This window comes from Microcaecilia unicolor, chromosome 1 (assembly GCF_901765095.1).
Source record: "Microcaecilia unicolor chromosome 1, aMicUni1.1, whole genome shotgun sequence".
Lineage (NCBI taxonomy): Eukaryota > Metazoa > Chordata > Amphibia > Gymnophiona > Siphonopidae > Microcaecilia > Microcaecilia unicolor.
This window is the reverse complement of record NC_044031.1, coordinates 755,824,787-755,842,615: the sequence shown is the minus strand read 5'-3', so window position 1 is coordinate 755,842,615 and position 17,829 is coordinate 755,824,787. Positions and strand designations below refer to the sequence as shown.

The 17,829-nt window shown below is 48.5% G+C and overlaps 1 protein-coding gene across 1 annotated transcript in view; it reads left to right on the top strand.

Moving 5' to 3' along the window:
• The window catches only part of FAM169B (family with sequence similarity 169 member B), a 104,901-nt gene that overhangs the window by 52,946 nt on the left and 34,126 nt on the right, over positions 1–17,829 (top strand).

Here is a 17,829-nt window from a genome sequence, read left to right as displayed (position 1 = left end):
CTTATTTCCTGGGAAGCCGTGGAAGCAAAATGAAGCTTTTAGGTTGGAAACTGAAATTCATAGCGTGCTCATACATTTTTGCCGTTGTGCAGGATCCTGGAATTAGACTGATCTCTGGAATCTTAATCTATTGGTGAGAAAATGGTATAAGGAAGAATGCTTTAGATTTTGTTTATAAGTACATAAGTAATGCCACACTGGGAAAAGACCAAGGGTCCATCGAGCCCAGCATCCTGTCCACGACAGCGGCCAATCCAGGCCAAGGGCACCTGGCGAGCTTCCCAAACGTACAAACATTTTATACATGTTATTCCTGGAATTGTGGATTTTTCCCAAGTCCATTTAGTAGCGGTTTATGGACTCGTCCTTTAGGGAACCGTCTAACCCCTTTTTAAACTCTGCCAAGCTAACCGCCTTCACCACGTTCTCTGGCAACGAATTCCAGAGTTTAATTGTGCGTTGGGTGAAGAAAAGTTTTCTCAGATTTGTTTTAAATTTAGGAATCTGGGAATATTTTGGGAAAGGAGAGACAATTAGAAAGGAGTCATAAGTACATAACTAATGCCATACTGGGAAAAGACTAAAGGTCCATCGAGCCCAGCATCCTGTCCCCGACAGCAGCCAATCCAGGTCAAGGGCACCTGACAAGCTACCCAAATGTACAAACATTTTATACATGTTATTCCCAAAATTGTGGATTTTTACCAAGTCCATTTAGTAGCGGTCTATGGACTTGTCCTTTAGAAAACCGTCTAACCCCCTTTTAAACTCTGCCAAGCTAACCGCCTTCACCACTTTCTCCGGCAACGAATTCCAGAGTTTAATTATGCGTTGGGTGAAGAAAAATTTTCTCGGATTTGTTTTATATTTACTACACTGTAGTTTCATCGCATGCCCCCTAGTCCTAGTATTTTTGGAAAGCTTGAACAGACGCTTCACATCCACCTCTATCATGTCTCCCCTCAGCCGTCTCTTCTCCAAGCTGAAAAGCCCTAGCCTCCTTAGTCTTTCCTCATAGGGAAGTCGTCCCATCCCCGCTATCAGTTTTGTCGCCCTTCGCTGACCAGACCAGATTTTAAACTCAATCGTAGGGAAAAGCTGATAATCACTCAGGGTGCATGGTTCTGAGTGAGGGGAAATTATCCTGTTAGAGAATATCTGTTTAAAAGCTGAAGAAGCTCATCTGGATTAGAGTAAAGGACAGGCAAATTTAATTCCATATTGGCAGAATCAGCAGCTAATTAGGAACAAAAGCATTGATTTAGTTGCCTGTATTCAGATATGAGAAGTCTAAAAAATAAATTGGAAAGTTAGAATGAAGATATCAAGTTAGAAATTGGCATGTTAAGATCTTCTGAGCTAGAAAGTGGCTGAGCGGGTGGTGGCAAACAAAGGTGTGACAGGGGGCGGAGCCATGTAGAGTGGGTGGAGCCAATGCAAAGTGGGGCGGGGCTGGGGGGGCATGTATTAAAAATCTCCCTCTCAAAAATTGGGACCCCCTGGCAGCTCTGCTGTACCCCCAGGAGGTGATGCGCAGGGGGTGGTGGTGGAGGTGATGCGCCGGGTCGGGAACCAGTGATTCGCCCCGGGTGGCAGCCGACATAGGAATGCCACTGCTTTATTTTAGAGCTCTGCTGTATGCTCCGGAGTTCCCTCTGGTGTTCAACCAGTGTAAAAATGTGCGTCTAGCCCCGTCTTTGGCCGTTTTCAAGTCCAGGCTAAAAGCCCACCTCTTTGATACTGCTTTTAACTCCTAACCACTACTCACTTGCCCTGTACCCCACCTCTTTAATTCCTTTACCTCTTAATTGTTCTGTCTGTTTACCTGTCTTATTTAGATTGTGAGCTCTTTGAGCGGGGACTGTCTTTTCATGCATGATGTACGGCGCTGCGCATGCCTTGTAGCGCTATAGAAGTGATAAGTAGTAGTAGTAGTAATGTAGAAGCCTGCCCTTGCAGATCAGCAACGCGGCCACGCAGGCTTCTGTTTCTGTGAGTCTGACGTCCTGCACGTCATGCAAGGGAAGATGGCCGCCAGGTAGGAGGCTCCGTGTTGAGCTCCGGAGGTCCTAAGATTAGGACTTACCAGCGCTGTTCAGCGCTATCCTGGACCGTCCTAGATCGAACCGGAACGGACCGAGACGAAGCACTGCGAAGAGCTCCGCTGAGAACCGATCGAAGGGTCGGTTCCCAGTGTCTCGCAATCGCAGCGTGAACCCCAGGACAGTAGCCAAGGAGGGAATCGCTCACGGAGTCAGCGCCTCCTACTGCCTCGTGTCGCTGTACGGATCGGCGTGGCTGTATCAGCGCACAAGCAGGCAGGAGGTCGAGAGCAGCGGTGGCGGGGCAATCGAAGCTGTGCGGCCCAGGACCGCGCGTCCACGTGGCAGCCGTCTCGTTCCGCTGCCTGGCGACCGGCACAGCGTGGGAGTTTGAGGTAGGGTGGTGAGTCGGCGGAGGGCGGCCGGGACCACGCGTCCACGTGGCAGCCGTTCTCCCTAGCCCATCTGAGAGCCAGGAGACCTGGGCAGCTGGCCCTGGTGTTAATCCTGCTGACGTGGGAGCTTGGGGAGCCAGGTGTCCACAGGCAGCTGTTCCCTAGGACCTCATGTTCATGTCCCGTGGCCCTCACTGGCTCTGGTCCTGCCTGTCTGCCGCCTGCCCTCTGTCCTGGCTTGCTCTGGCCCTTCAGCCTGCTCCGACCCGGCTTGCTCCAGCCCGCTGCTCTGCTCCCTCCTGCTTCTGCTTGTCCCAATCTGTCTGTTCCAGCTTACTCGGGCCCTGCTACTCCTACTCCTGCCTGTTCCAGCTTGTTCCAGTCCATCCGTTCCAGCCCATCTGCCTGAGCCTGTTCCAGTCCATCCGCTCCAACTTGATCCAGGCCATCCGTTCCAGCTTGCTTAGTCCGTCTGTTCCGACTTGCTACAGTCCACCTGCACCTGCCTGTCCAAGTCCGGCTGTTCCTACTTGCCCCAGTACATCTGCACCTGCTTGTCCTAGCGTGTTCCAGTCCTGCGGTGCCGCTGTCTTCTGCTCCAACTTGATCCAGCTTATACCAGCCCATCTGGCCTAGCCTGTTCCAGCTTGTTCCAGCCCGTGTGCCAGCTCGTTCCTGCTCTAATGCTCCAGCTTGTTCCAGCCCATTCCAACCTGATCCAGCCCACTCCAGCTTGTTCCAGTCAATCCCTGCTTGCTCCAGTCAATCCACCCCAACGTGTTCAAGCTTGTTCCAGTCCTCCTGATCCCAGTTTGTTCCAGTTCGCCTGACCCAGCTTCCCCGCTTGTTCCACTCCATCGGCTCCAGCGTGTTCCAGCCCGCTTGTTCCAGTCCATTGGCTCCAGCGTATTCCAGCCCGCCTGATCCAGCCAGCGTGTTCCAGCTCGTTCCAGTTCTCCTGAGCCCAGCTTGTTCCAGCCCGCCTGATCCTTCCAGTCTATCGGCTCCAGTGTGTTCCAGTCCGCCTGATTCAGCTTCTTCCGGCTTGCCCCTGTCCACCGGATCCAGCGTGTCCAGCTAGTTTCAGCTGCCGATCCAGCCTTCCCCTTGCTGTCCATCGGCTCCAGTGTGTTTCAGCCTGCCTGACCCAGCCTCTCCTTGCTTACTCCAATTCTTCTGCTCCAGCGTGTTCCACCTCGTTCCAGTCTTCCTGATCCCAGCTCGTTCCAGTCTTCCTGATCCCAGCTTGTCCGTCTGCTCATCCTGACACAGTTCATCTGTTCCTGCTTGTTCCAGCTTGTCCATCTGTACCTGCCTGTTCCGGCTTGTTCCTGCTTGCTTCAGCTTGTTCCGGCTTGCTCCAATCCATCTGACTGTTAACACATCGAGTAACCTGCCTGCCTGCTTGCGAGCCTCTCAGCCATTGACTTACCTACCTGCCTGCTAGCTTATCAGCCATTGACTTATCTAATCGCCAACCCAAAACCTAGCTTCAAGCCCTATCTATCTGCTTAACACCTCAGTCATTACATAGTCACCCATTAACACCTGTTAACTGCTTAACACCTCAGTCACTATATTGTCACCTGTTACACCTCAGTCACCACCTATGGCCCCTGTCCATGTTCTCTTCCTTGCCCTGTCCCTTCCTAATCTCCTTTCCCCCCCACTCCCACTGTCTACCATTAGAACTACTCGCTGCCCTCCCACCCTGCCCGCCACCGCAATACCCTATTCACCTCCATCCCTCACCTTACCATCCCTCTTGTCCCCCTCCTTCCTGGCTCTCAACCTTCGGCACTTCCTTCCTGCCATTAACCCATCCCCTTTCCTCCTCAGTACACCCCGTCTTCGTCGCCTTCGTCGCCCAACCTCCCCCACCCTCCTCCGCACTCTCTTGCTCCTCCTCCTGCTATCCGCGGGAGACATTAACCCTAATCCAGGTCCCCCTCACCTGTCCCCGTCCTATCCTTGCGAACGATCCCGGGATGTCTCCAATCTCGTCTCTATTCCCCTCCTTCCCCCCTCCTCCCTCCCCTTCTCATGCGCCTTGTGGAATGCCCACTCAGTCTGCAACAAACTGCCTCTCACCCACGATCTCTTTATCTCTCGCTCCCTTCAACTGCTCGCCCTAACCGAAACCTGGCTCTCCCCGGAAGACTCTGCCTCCGTTGCAGCCCTCTGCCATGGAGGCTATCTCTTCTCCCACACGCCCCGCCCAATTGGCCGCGGCGGAGGCGTTGGGCTACTACTCTCACCCTCCTGTAGTTTCCAACCCCTCCACCTACCGCAGTCTCACTGCTTCTCATCCTTTGAAGCCCATTCCATCCGGCTATTCTACCCGCTACCACTCAGAGTGGCAGTCATTTACCGCCCCCCTGATAAATCCTTCCCTTCCTTCCTTACCGACTTTGATGCTTGGCTCTCTGTCTTTCTTGACCCCTCATCTCCGTCCCTCATTCTCGGAGACTTTAACGTACATGCTGATGACCTATCCGACCCCCGTGCTTCTAAGTTCCTCACCCTAACATCCTCCTTCAACCTCCAGCTGTGCTCCACCACCCCTACTCATCGTGACGGCCATTGTCTTGACCTCGTCCTCTCCTCCTCCAGCTCACCCTCCAATTTCCACGTCTCAGCTCTTCCTCTCTCCGACCATCACCTGATCACATTCACACTTCTTCACCCCCCCCCCTCCACCCCGTCCAACTTTAACCACCACCTCCAGGAACCTCCAGGCTATTGACCCTCCACCTTATCATCTACTATCTCTAATCTCCTCCCCTCCATCATGTCCTCCGAAACTGTCGACAAAGCGGTCTCCGCCTACAATACCGCTCTCTCCTCTGCTTTGAACACCCTTGCGCCATCCATCTCCCGTCCCACAAAGCGCACCAATCCCCAGCCCTGGCTGACTCCTTGCATCCGTTACCTTCGCTCCTGCACCCGATCCGCTGAGCGCCTCTGGAGGAAATCTCGTACCCTTCCAGACTTCCTCCACTACAAATTCATGCTATCCTCCCTCCACTCCTCCCTATTCCGTGCAAAACAGGACTATTACACCCAATTGACCAATTCTCTCAGCTCCAACCCTCGTCGTCTCTTCACCACCCTTAACTCCCTCCTAAAAGTGCCCCCCGCTCCTACTCCCCCTTCTCTCTCTCCTCAATCACTGGCCGACTATTTCCGCGACAAAGTGCAAAAGATCAACCTTGAGTTCACGACCAAGCCACCACCTCCTCTTCACCCTTTAACCCTCTCCATCAACCAACCTACCCAGGTCTCTTTCTCCTCTTTTCCTGAGATCACCGAGGATGAAACTTCCCGCCTTCTTTCCTCCTCGAAATGCACCACCTGTTCCTCTGATCCCATCCCCACCAACCTACTCAACACCATCTCCCATACTGTCACCCCCGCCATCTGTCGCATCCTCAACCTCTCTTTCTCCACTGCAACTGTCCCTGACACCTTCAAGCACGCCGTTGTCACACCTCTCCTCAAAAAACCTTCACTTGACCCTACCTGCCCCTCCAACTACCGCCCCATCTCTCTTTTACCCTTCCTTTCCAAAATACTTGAGCGCGCTGTTCACAGCCGCTGCCTTGACTTTCTCTCCTCTCATGCCATCCTCGATCCACTTCAATCCGGCTTTCGCCCTCTGCACTCGACAGAAACAGCACTCTCTAAAGTTTGCAACGACCTGCTCCTGGCCAAATCCAGAGGTCACTACTCCATCCTCATCCTCCTCGATCTTTCCGCCGCGTTTGACACTGTCAACCATGATTTACTTCTTGCCATGCTGTCCTCTTTTGGGTTCCAAGGCCCTGTCCTCTCCTGGTTCTCCTCTTATCTCTCCCACCGCACCTTCAGGGTACACTCCCATGGATCTTCCTCCACTCCCATCCCACTATCTGTTGGAGTTCCCCAGGGATCTGTCCTTGGACCCCTTCTCTTCTCAATCTACACCTCTTCCCTGGGCTCGCTGATCTCGTCTCATGGTTTTCAGTATCATCTTTATGCTGATGACACCCAGCTATACCTCTCCACACCTGACATCACCGTGGAGACCCAGGCCAAGGTATCGGCCTGTTTATCCGACATTGCGGCATGGATGTCCAACCGCCACCTGAAGCTGAACATGTCCAAGACCGAGCTCCTCGTCTTTCCTCCTAAACCCACTTCTCCTCTTCCTCCACTCTCTATCTCTGTTGATAACACCCCTATCCTCCCTGTCCCATCTGCCCGCAACCTCGGAGTCATTTTCGACTCCTCCCTCTCCTTCTCTGCGCATATCCAACAGACTGCCAAAACCTGTCGCTTCTTCCTCTTCAACATCAGCAAAATTCGCCCTTTCCTCTCTGAGCACACCACCAGAACTCTCGTCCACGCTCTCATTACCTCTCGCCTTGATTACTGCAACTTACTCCTCACCGGCCTCCCACTCAGCCATCTATCCCCCCTTCATTCAGTTCAGAACGCTGCTGCACGTCTTATATTCCGCCAAAACCGATATACTCATATCACCCCTCTCCTCAAATCACTTCACTGGCTTCCGATCAGTTATCGCATACAATTCAAGCTCCTCCTCCTTACCTACAAATGCACTCAGTCCGCGGCTCCTCACTACCTCTCCACCCTCATCTCCCCCTATGTTCCCGCCCGTAACCTCCGCTCACAGGACAAAGCCCTTCTCTCAGTACCCTTCTCCACCACTGCCAACTCCAGACTCCGCCCATTCTGCCTTGCCTCACCCCATGCCTGGAACAATCTTCCTTCACCCATACGCCATGCCCCTTCCCTACCCATCTTCAAATCTCTGCTTAAAGCTCACCTCTTCAATGCTGCCTTCGGCGCCTAACCACTCGAGATATATAAAATACCCCAATCTATCCACCCTATCAGACTAACTGTTCACTCGTCCTCTAGATTGTTCACTTGTCTTTAGATTGTTTTCTTGTCTTTTAGATTGTAAGCTCTTTGAGCAGGGACTGTCCTATGTTTAAATTGTACAGCGCTGCGTAACCCTAGTAGCGCTTTAGAAATGCTAGTTAGTAGTAGTAGTAGACTCACAGAAACAGAAGCCTGCGCGGCCGCATTGCTGATCTGCAAGGGCAGGCTTCTACATGGAATGTTGCTAGTGGAGGAGTAGCCTAGTGGTTAGTGCAGTGGAACATGGGATGTTGTTATTATTTGAGATTCTGGAATGTTGCTACTTGAGATTCTACATGGAATGTTGCTACTATTGGAGATTCTGTTGCTACTATTTGAGATTCTGCATGGAATGTTGCTACTATTGGAGATTCTGTTGCTACTTTTTGAGATTCTGCATGGAATGTTGCTACTATTGCAGATTCTGTTGCTACTTTTTGAGATTCTACATGGAATGTTGCTATTCCACTAGCAACATTCCATGTAGAAGCCTGCCCTTGCAGATCAGCAACGCGGCCACGCAGGCTTCTGTTGCTGTGGGAAGCAGAAGCCTGCCCTTGCAGATCAGCGATGCGGCCACGCAGGCTTCTGTTTCTGTGAGTCTGACATCCTGCAGGTACGTGCAGGACGTCAGACTCCCAGAAACAGAAGCCTGCGTGGCCGCATTGCTGATCTGCAAGGGCAGGCTTCTACATGGAATGTTGCTAGTGGAGGAGTAGCCTAGTGGTTAGTGCAGTGGAACATGGGATATTGTTACTATTTGAGATTCTGGAATGTTGCTATTACTTGAGATTCTACATGGAATGTTGCTACTATTGGAGATTCTGTTGCTGCTATTTGAGATTCTACATGGAATGTTGCTATTCCACTAGCAACATTCCATTTTTAGATTGTGAGCTCTTTGAGCAGGGACTGTCTTTTTGTGCATGGTGTACAGCGCTGCGTATGCCTTGTAGCGCTATAGAAGTGATAAGTAGTAGTAGTAGTAGATTCTGTTGCTACTATTTGAGATTCTACATGGAACGTTGCTACTATTGAGATTCTAAAAGCCCACAATACTGGGCTTCAGGATGCTACAAAACTGTTAAATGCCTTAAGAAAAAGAAAGCTCTTCAGGTGTTTCTGAAAATGGCAATAGTTAGTTTGATTCTTAATTTCTGCAGGCAGATTGTTACATAAGTACATAAGTAGTGCCATACTGGGAAAGACCAAAGGTCCATCTAGCCCAGCATCCTGTCACCGACAGTGGCCAATCCAGGTCAAGGGCACCTGGCACGCTCCCCAAACGTAAAAACATTCCAGACAAGTTATACCTAAAAATGCGGAATTTTTCCAAGTCCATTTAATAGCGGTCTATGGACTTGTCCTTTAGGAATCTATCTAACCCCTTTTTAAACTCCGTCAAGCTAACCGCCCGTACCACGTTCTCCGGCAACGAATTCCAGAGTCTAATTACACGTTGGGTGAAGAAAAATTTTCTCCGATTCGTTTTAAATTTACCACACTGTAGCTTCAACTCATGCCCTCTAGTCCTAGTATTTTTGGATAGCGTGAACAGTCGCTTCACATCCACCCGATCCATTCCACTCATTATTTTATACACTTCTATCATATCTCCCCTCAGCCGTCTCTTCTCCAAGCTGAAAAGCCCTAGCCTTCTCAGCCTCTCTTCATAGGAAAGTCGTCCCATCCCCACTATCATTTTCGTCGCCCTTCGCTGTACCTTTTCCAATTCTACTATATCCTTCAAAAGATCTGCCAATTGTAAAAGAACGATTGTGTGTCTCCAAAAGATAATACGAATTAGCAGAAAAAGTATTGGAGTTTAAGAAATCATGAGGCAAGCAGAAGTAGAGTTACCATATGTCCGGATTTACCCAGGCATGTCCGGGCAACTGGACGGGTTTTGCCAATCTGCCCGTTTGTCCGGATTTCTGGACAAACGGGCAGGCTTATAGGACGGCCCGCCCGCCAGCCTGCCCGTTTGTCCAGAAATCCGGAGAAACGGGCAGATTGCTAGCCTCCCCTCCCCTTACTTACTAGTGCCCTGGTGGTCTAGTGACCTCTTCCGCCTTCGGGACAGGAAAGAGCCCCCTCTTTCCTGCCCGGAGCGCTGCCCTGAATGCATCCTTCCTGTTGCTGATCCTCGGAGCCGATTCAAAATGGCCGCCGAGAGTTGCCGTTACCTCGTGAGACTTCAATTCTCTGCAGCCATTTTGACTCGGCGCCGAGGATCAGCAACAGGAAGGATGCATGCAGGGCAGTACATAAGTAATGCCATACTGGGAAAAGACCAAGGGTCCATCGAGCCCAGCATCCTGTCCACGACAGCGGCCAATCCAGGCCAAGGGCACCTGGCGAGCTTCCCAAACGTACAAACATTCTATACATGTTATTCCTGGAATTGTGGATTTTTCCAAGTCCGTTTAGTAGCGGTTTATGGACTTGTCCTTTAGGAAACCGTCCAACCCCTTTTTAAACTCTGCTAAGCTAACCGCCTTCACCACTTTCTCCGGCAACGAATTCCAGAGTTTAATTACAGGTTGAGTGAAGAAAAATTTTCTCCGATTTGTTTTAAATTTACTACACTGTAGTTTCATCGCATGCCCCCTAGTCCTAGTATTTTTGGAAAGCGTGAACAGACGCTTCACATCCACCTGTTCCACTCCACTGATTATTTTATATACCTCTATCATGTCTCCCCTCAGCCGTCTCTTCTCCAAGCTGTATAGCCCTAGCCTCCTTAGTCTTTCTTCATAGGGAAGTCGTCCCATCCCCGCTATCATTTTAGTCGCCCTTCGCTGCACCTTTTCCAATTCTACTATATCCTTCTTGAGATGCGGCGACCAGAATTGAACACAATACTCAAGGTGCGGTCGCACCATGGAGCGATACAACAGCATTATAACATCCTCACACCTGTTTTCCATACCTTTCCTAATAATACCCAACATTCTATTCGCTTTCTTAGCCGCAGCAGCACACTGAGCAGAAGGTTTCAGTGTGTTATCGACGACGACACCCAGATCCCTTTCTTGGTCCGTAACTCCTAACGTGGAACCTTGCATGACGTAGCTATAATTCGGGTTCTTTTTTCCCACATGCATCACCTTGCACTTGCTCACATTAAACATCATCTGCCATTTAGCCGCCCAGTCTCCCAGTCTTGTAAGGTCCTCTTGTAATTTTTCACAATCCTGTCGTGATTTAACGACTTTGAATAACTTTGTGTCATCAGCAAATTTAATTACCTCGCTAGTTACTCCCATCTCTAAATCATTTATAAATATATTAAAAAGCAGCGGTCCTAGCACGGACCCTTGAGGAACCCCACTAACTACCCTTCTCCATTGTGAATACTGCCCATTTAACCCCACTCTCTGTTTCCTATCCTTCAACCAGTTTTTAATCCACAATAGGACATTTCCTCCTATCCCATGACCCTCCAATTTCCTCTGTAGCCTTTCATGAGGTACCTTGTCAAACGCCTTTTGAAAATCCAGATACACAATATCAACCGACTCCCCTTTGTCCACATGTTTGTTCACTCCTTCAAAGAATTGAAGTAAATTGGTCAGGCAAGATTTCCCCACACAAAAGCCATGCTGACTTGGTCTCAGTAATCCATGTCCTCGGATGTGCTCTGTAATTTTGTTTTTAATAATAGCCTCTACCATTTTCCCAGGCACCGACGTCAGACTCACCGGTCTATAATTTCCCGGATCTCCCCTGGAGCCTTTTTTAAAAATGGTGCTCCGGGCAGGAAAGAGAGGGCTCTTTCCTGCCCCAAAGAGGTCACTAGACCACCAGGGCAGTAGTAAGGTAAGGGGAGGGGGGTGACGGGGAGGAGGGGCGACAGGGTGCGTGACAGGGGGGCGGAGCGAGGGTGTGACGGGACAGGGCGGTGTGTGAAAGGGGGCGGGGTGGAGTGTGTGGTGGGGGCGGGGCATGTGTCCTCCTTTTTGGGGGACAAAATATGGTAACCCTAAGCAGAAGGATTGTAAAGCTGGGCAGGAGGTGTGGTTAGGCAGACTGGATGGCCCGTATAGTCTTGTATCTGCCATCATTTTTGATGTTTTTATAACTGTCATCTCAGAGACCTGGTGAAAAGAGGATAATCAACGGAACTCTGATAAAAGAGTGCAAAATATAGCAAAACTAGTAAAAAAGCCCCGTTTCTGATGCAAATGAAACGGGGGCTAGCAAGGTTTTCTTCAGAGTGTGCATGTGGGAGTGTGTGTGTCCCTGCCCTCTCCCTCCCCCCTCTGAGTCCTTCACTATGTGAGATTTCGTGCTGTGCTGTTTTCCTTCACTCATGGGGAAACCGGATATCTCTGGCGCTTCACACTTCCGGCTGGAGGCTTCATAGAACGTTGGTCTTGCCTTTTATATATATAGAAGATAATAGGGCAAATAGAATTGATGGTATAGTAATTTATTAACGTAGGATAAATCAGGGGCGTAGCTACCACCCAGGCCCACCCAATTTCAGTCCAGGCCCGCCCAGCGCCAGCTCCCATTGCCGGCCACTGCTGCTTTTCCTGATGAGCAGCAGTGGCCGGCGCTACAAAAAGAAGAAGCGCTCAGCTGACTGAGCTGAGCGCCAACGCATCGCTAAGGAAGAGAAAAAAATGTTTTTAAAAAAATGCGGCACCGCAGGCAGCCTCGAACCATTGGCTGCTGGCTCTGTGCAGGCTCCTCCCGTCTCTTACATCACTGCCCCTGTAGCGAAGCAGGGGCAGTGACGTAAGAGACGGAAGGAGCCTGCAGAGCCAGCAGCCAATGCTTCGAGGCTGCGTGCAGTGCCGCGTTTTTTAAAAAACATTTTTTCTCGTCGGGTTAGCGTTGGCGCTCAGCTCAATCAGCTGAGCGCTTCTTCTTTTTGTAGCGCCGGCCACTGCTGCTCATCAGGAAAAGCAGCAGTGGCCGGCAATGGGAGCTGGGGCTGGTGGGCCTGAATGGGAGAGGGAAAATGGATGGCAGGATGGGGGGAGAAAGAGGGAAAATGGAAGGATGGGGAGAGAAAGAGGGAAAACAGATGGGAGGATGGCAGAGAAAGAGGGGAAACGGAAGGATGGGGAGAGAAAGAGGGAAAACAGATGGGAGGATGGCAGAGAAAGAGGGGAAACGGAAGGATGGGGAGAGAAAGAGGGAAAACAGATGGGAGGATGGCAGAGAAAGAGGGAAAACGGAAGGATGGGGAGAGAAAGAGGGAAAACAGATGGGAGGATGGCAGAGAAAGAGGGAAAACGGATAGATGGGGAGAGAAAGAGGGAAAACAGATGGCAGGATGGGGAGAAAGAGGGAAAATGGAAGGATGGCGAAAGAAAGAGGGAAAACAGATGGGAGGATGGCAGAGAAAGAGGGAAAACGGAAGGATGGGGAGAGAAAGAGGGAAAACAGATGGGAGGATGGCAGAGAAAGAGGGAAAACGGAAGGATGGGGAGAGAAAGAGGGAAAACAGATGGGAGGATGGCAGAGAAAGAGGGGAAACGGATGGATGGGGAGAGAAAGAGGGAAAACAGATGGGAGGATGGCAGAGAAAGAGGGAAAACGGAAGGATGTGGAGAGAAAGAGGGAAGACGCTGGATGGAAGGGTAGGGAGAAAGAGGTGACACTGGATGGAAGGATGCAGAAAGAAAGAGGGGAGACTATTGGAAGGATGGGGAGAGAGAGGGGAGACACTGGAAGGATGGGGAGAGAAAGAGGAAAGCTGCTGCATGGAAAGGGGGAGTAGTGAAAGATTGGAGAATAAGAGGAAGGGGCATGGGGAGAACAAGGGTGAGAAAAAGATGAAAAGCCATAAGTAGATGAAGGAAATTAAAGAATGGATAGTAAGAATGAATTAAATCTGGACACAGAGAGAGGCAGAAAAATATTGAAGAAAGCAAAGAAAAAGGAGAGAAAAATGACAAATGGCCAGGAAACCCTGGCAGAAGAGTTAAGCGAAAACGAAGGAAAGCAGAATCTAGAGACTGGGAGCAACACAATGAGAAAAAGTAAATGGCCATACAACAAAGGTAAAGAAAATAATTTTATTTTTAATTTAGGATAAAGTAATATGGTGTTAATAAAGTTTCAGAGACCAATACTTCCTTCCTTAGGTCAGGAGAGGATACCGTAACAGCATTATACTGACCTGAGGCAGGAGGTTTTGGCCTCTGAAAGCTCACTGAAAAGGATTAGGCTATTAAATATATTGTCTGAAATCTGATGCACTGAAAAGCAGCACTTTACCCTGTGTGACAAATGCATCTGAGTGTGACTACATTTTGCTGGGGGGGGGGGGGGGGGGTAGAGAGAAAATTTTGTGCCCACCCACTTTGGGTTCAGGCCCACCCAAAATTGGCAGTCTGGCTACGCCACTGGGATAAATGTCCAGATAGGTAAGCTGGGTCTCAGAAAAATAGGCAACTGGTTTATAACAGGCTCAGCAAATGCTTGGATGAGATGATGGTACAGGGAGGAGAGCTATGATTAAGAACTGAACTGCTGGGAATAGGACTAGACATAGCTTAATGAGGGAATAATTTGCCTGAAAAATCAAAGTTATGCACCCAAAAAAAAATCATAGTTGTACAAAAGTAATTACTATAAATGTTTACACAATATACTAAATAGAATAGCATTTAAATATTGATAGAAACTATAGCCCTAATATTTAGACCGCGGGAGATAGCCACAGTCCGCACTGAACCTGGATATTCAATGCTGGGCTGTTTCCAGTGATCGTCATTGAATATCTGGATTTTTTTCGCCCAGTTTGGAGATAACTGGCTATGTCGATATTCAGACTTAGTCGGTTACCTTTATGTTTACAACGGTTTTTATTGATATTGCAGCAACATAAACATTAAAAACCAAACAAAAAAAACAGCACCACGGGCCTTTAAAAATGGAACACAGTTCTTTAATGAATGAGCCTTGACAAAAAGACCCGACAAGGGCCGTGTTTCGGTGACTAGCACCTGCGTCAGGGGTCACAGTGATGACATGGAAAAGTCGGGGAATAACTCGAATATATTCCTCTACAATATATTATTCCTTACCCCACGTCTCATGTAGTAAAAGCTACAAAGCACCAAGACACTTTCACTTTCTGTATCCAAATGGATTCCCCAAGTTTTCCACGTCATCACTGTGACCCCTGACACAGGTGCTAGTCACCGAAACACGGCCCGTGTCGGGTCTTTTTTGTCAAGGCTCATTCATTAAAGAACTGTGTTCCATTTTTAAAGGCCCCTGGTGCTGTTTTTTTTGTTTGGACTTTAGTTTGTACTTCGTTCCCTCTCTTTTGTTATATCCAAGCAACATAAACATTGTCATACAAGGCACTGCATATAACATTCATCAAACCTCGATCTAACTATACAATCATTTGTTAATGAACATGTATCATTTTTTGAATTCTTTTATTACAGCACTTATCCTCCCCCCACCCTCCCCCAAACCCCTCCTCTACCCCCTCCCTCCCTCCCCCCCCCAGACCTGGAGATCTATTCAGTAACAGCCCGAGGGGTTCACCCTGCATTTAAGAGTAAAGTACGACCTCTATGGCTTAGACTTCGCAGATAAGGACCCCAGACAGCCAAAAATGTGACTCTCTTGTTCTTTGAGAACCGGGATTCTCCAGCCTCCCAGGATACCAGCTGGTAGCCGGTTACCTTTAAACTGGTCAAAGGTTTACCAGGGTTTGACGCGGCCAAATATGACGACCAAACTTGGTTTAAAAATCAGCGGAAAGAACCGGTTATCCACCAGCTGTGAATATTCATTGGAGGTTAGCCAGTTATCCCCTGCAGAATATCGCACATAGCTGGTAGCACTATTTAACCAGTCAGCATCCGTTCTGACCTGTTAAATAGTGCTAAATATCGGGTGGAGTATATATATATTTATTTATTGGGATATATTAACCACCTTTATGAAGAGATTTACCCAAGGCGGTATACAGCGTATTAAGATACTTATATTATTCCAATGAATGAAGAATACTTGTGGGACCCAACACCTCATATCCCTACTCCCTGTTCATCTCTCACTTGCACATACAAAAACACACGTACAGCACAATCACATACCCGTGTGTGGCTGCTCTGAAACTTCTGTAGCCATCATGGTACTGCAATACTCTTATCACTGCACCATAAGAATGTTTTATGATGGAGTGAATGAAAATTTTGTAGCAAATTAATTTTAAGTAGCGCAGAATAACCAATTTTATTTAACCTCCATGTCCGTCTTCAGGATGGCTCGTCCTCTTCCACTGCTGCCCTGCCATTCTTGTTTTGTTTTAAAATTGTTGTATATTTTGATTTGTAATCCCACAAGAAAGAAGCAATGAATCCCGCAGATGAAATCCAGACGACAATGAGTGTAACTACCTTGAGAGGTGTGAAAGTCATAAACAGTTAATTCATGAGTGACCCGAGACAGCAGTGTTTTGGCTAATATTGTCTGTGTCGGGTCCAGTATCTATAACAAACATGTATACATAAACTTATATAGTGTGTATATATAAATAAATATTTTAACTCTTTATTATTTTATTCTTAACTAATTTGTAGTTAATACCTGAATGTATAATTGTGTTTTCCTGTTATAATGTATTTTTAATTTGCTTTTGTACGCTGCACAGAACCAACCACCAGTGGCATAGGAAGTGGGGGGGGGGGGGCGGTCCGCCTCGGGTGCACGCGCTGGGGGGGGGGGGTGTCGGCTCGCTGGTTCCCTGCTCTTTCTGCCTCGGAACAGGTTACTTCCTGTTCCGGGGCAGAGAAAGCAGGGAAGCAGCAGAGCCGACGCAGCTCCCAGTGACGTGCATTGGGGGCGGATCGGCCCTCCTGCCTGCCCCCCGCTGAAAGGTAGGGTGTGTTTTGGGGGGGGCGCCGTGCCCTGCACCCAGTCACTTATCTGAATCTTGCATTAGAGGCGTGCCGTGACTGCATTGTTGTAATGATTTGTCCATTTTCTTCCTCATTACTAAAGATCACATTCAGTCGACGCCGCGGGTTTCACTTTCCTTTCCTCAGGGACTAGGGTTAAGGCGGCCTCGTGCACGTCCAAATGTCAAGACGCCAACTGCAGTTTGTTTGCATGCAGTATTAGTGCAGTTTTTTTTAATGTTAATCTCAGTATCGTTTTTATCCATTGAGAAGAGTGCCTTGTGGCCGAAACACAGCTGGTGTTGAGTCTTTGTTACCCACCAATAAAATTTCTGCACTACTACTACTACTACTACTACTTAACATTTCTAGAGCGCTACTAGGGTTACGCAGCGCTGTACAGTTTAACAAAGAAGGACAGTCCCTGCTCAAAGGAGCTTACAATCTAAATATGGAATGTTGCTAGTGGAATAGCAACATTCCATGTACAATGTCAAATAGTAGCATCATTCCATGTAGAATCTCAAGTAATAGCAACATTCCATGTTCCACTGCTCTAACCACTAGGCTGCTACTCCTCCACTACTACTACTACTACTTAACATTTCTAGAGCGCTACTAGGGTTACGCAGCGCTGTACAGTTTAACAAAAAAATGACAGTCCCTGCTCAAAGGAGCTTACAATCTAAAGGACGAAATGTCAAGTTGGGGCCCTTGGTATGCCACTGGTGGACTGACCAACTTACTTCTGGAACTTTTTTGTTACCTTTGCTGTTGTTACACTGAAAAGCAAGAAGAACAACAAAAAAAAAACGAAAAAAAAAACAAAACAAAAACCCAATACATTCGCCTAGTTTCATTTCTCCAAGGCATAGTCCATACTCAGAAGGTTTTTATCGTTCCAAGCCACCCAGCTTACTGCCTTTTTAGAGCCTGAATGAAATTTCAGGTAGCCCAAGTCCATCCATTTGAGCTTCCAGTCTTTAGCCAAGAGTTCCTGCAGAGCTTGCTCAGGTGAGAAGGGCTGCACCTCCTCCCCCTAACTATGCCCAGTAGGAAGTTAGTCTGTTATTGAGATGGACATGGGAGAAGCCACTGTTTGCCCTGGGATTGGTAGCATGGGATCTTGTTAAGCTTAAGGATTCCGGAATCTTGCTACTCTTTGGAATTCCGGAATCTTGCTACTCTGGGATTCTGCCAGGTACTTGTGACCTGGATTGACCACTGTTAGAAACAGGATACTGGGCTAGATGGACCATTCTTATGTTCTTGGGAAACGTAGACTCCCCCTCCCTTTCTCTGATTGGGACATTGTCAATTCTTGGGCAGAGTAATAAATCTGGTTTCCTAAAGGTTCATGATCCTGTTCATGTGCTCCCCTCCTTGATTGGTGGAGGAGGGTCTGTGTACGTGTACCCTTTAATTTCTCTAGTGGTAGAGACTCTTCTAAAACTCAGAAAGGACCAGGGAATTATAATTGTCATAAGCGTCTTCTGTGGTAAAGGAACTGAAGCACGGAGAAAGAGGAGCAGGGAAAGCCAGATTGCTAATATTTGTTTATTTCAGCCTTGATATTCA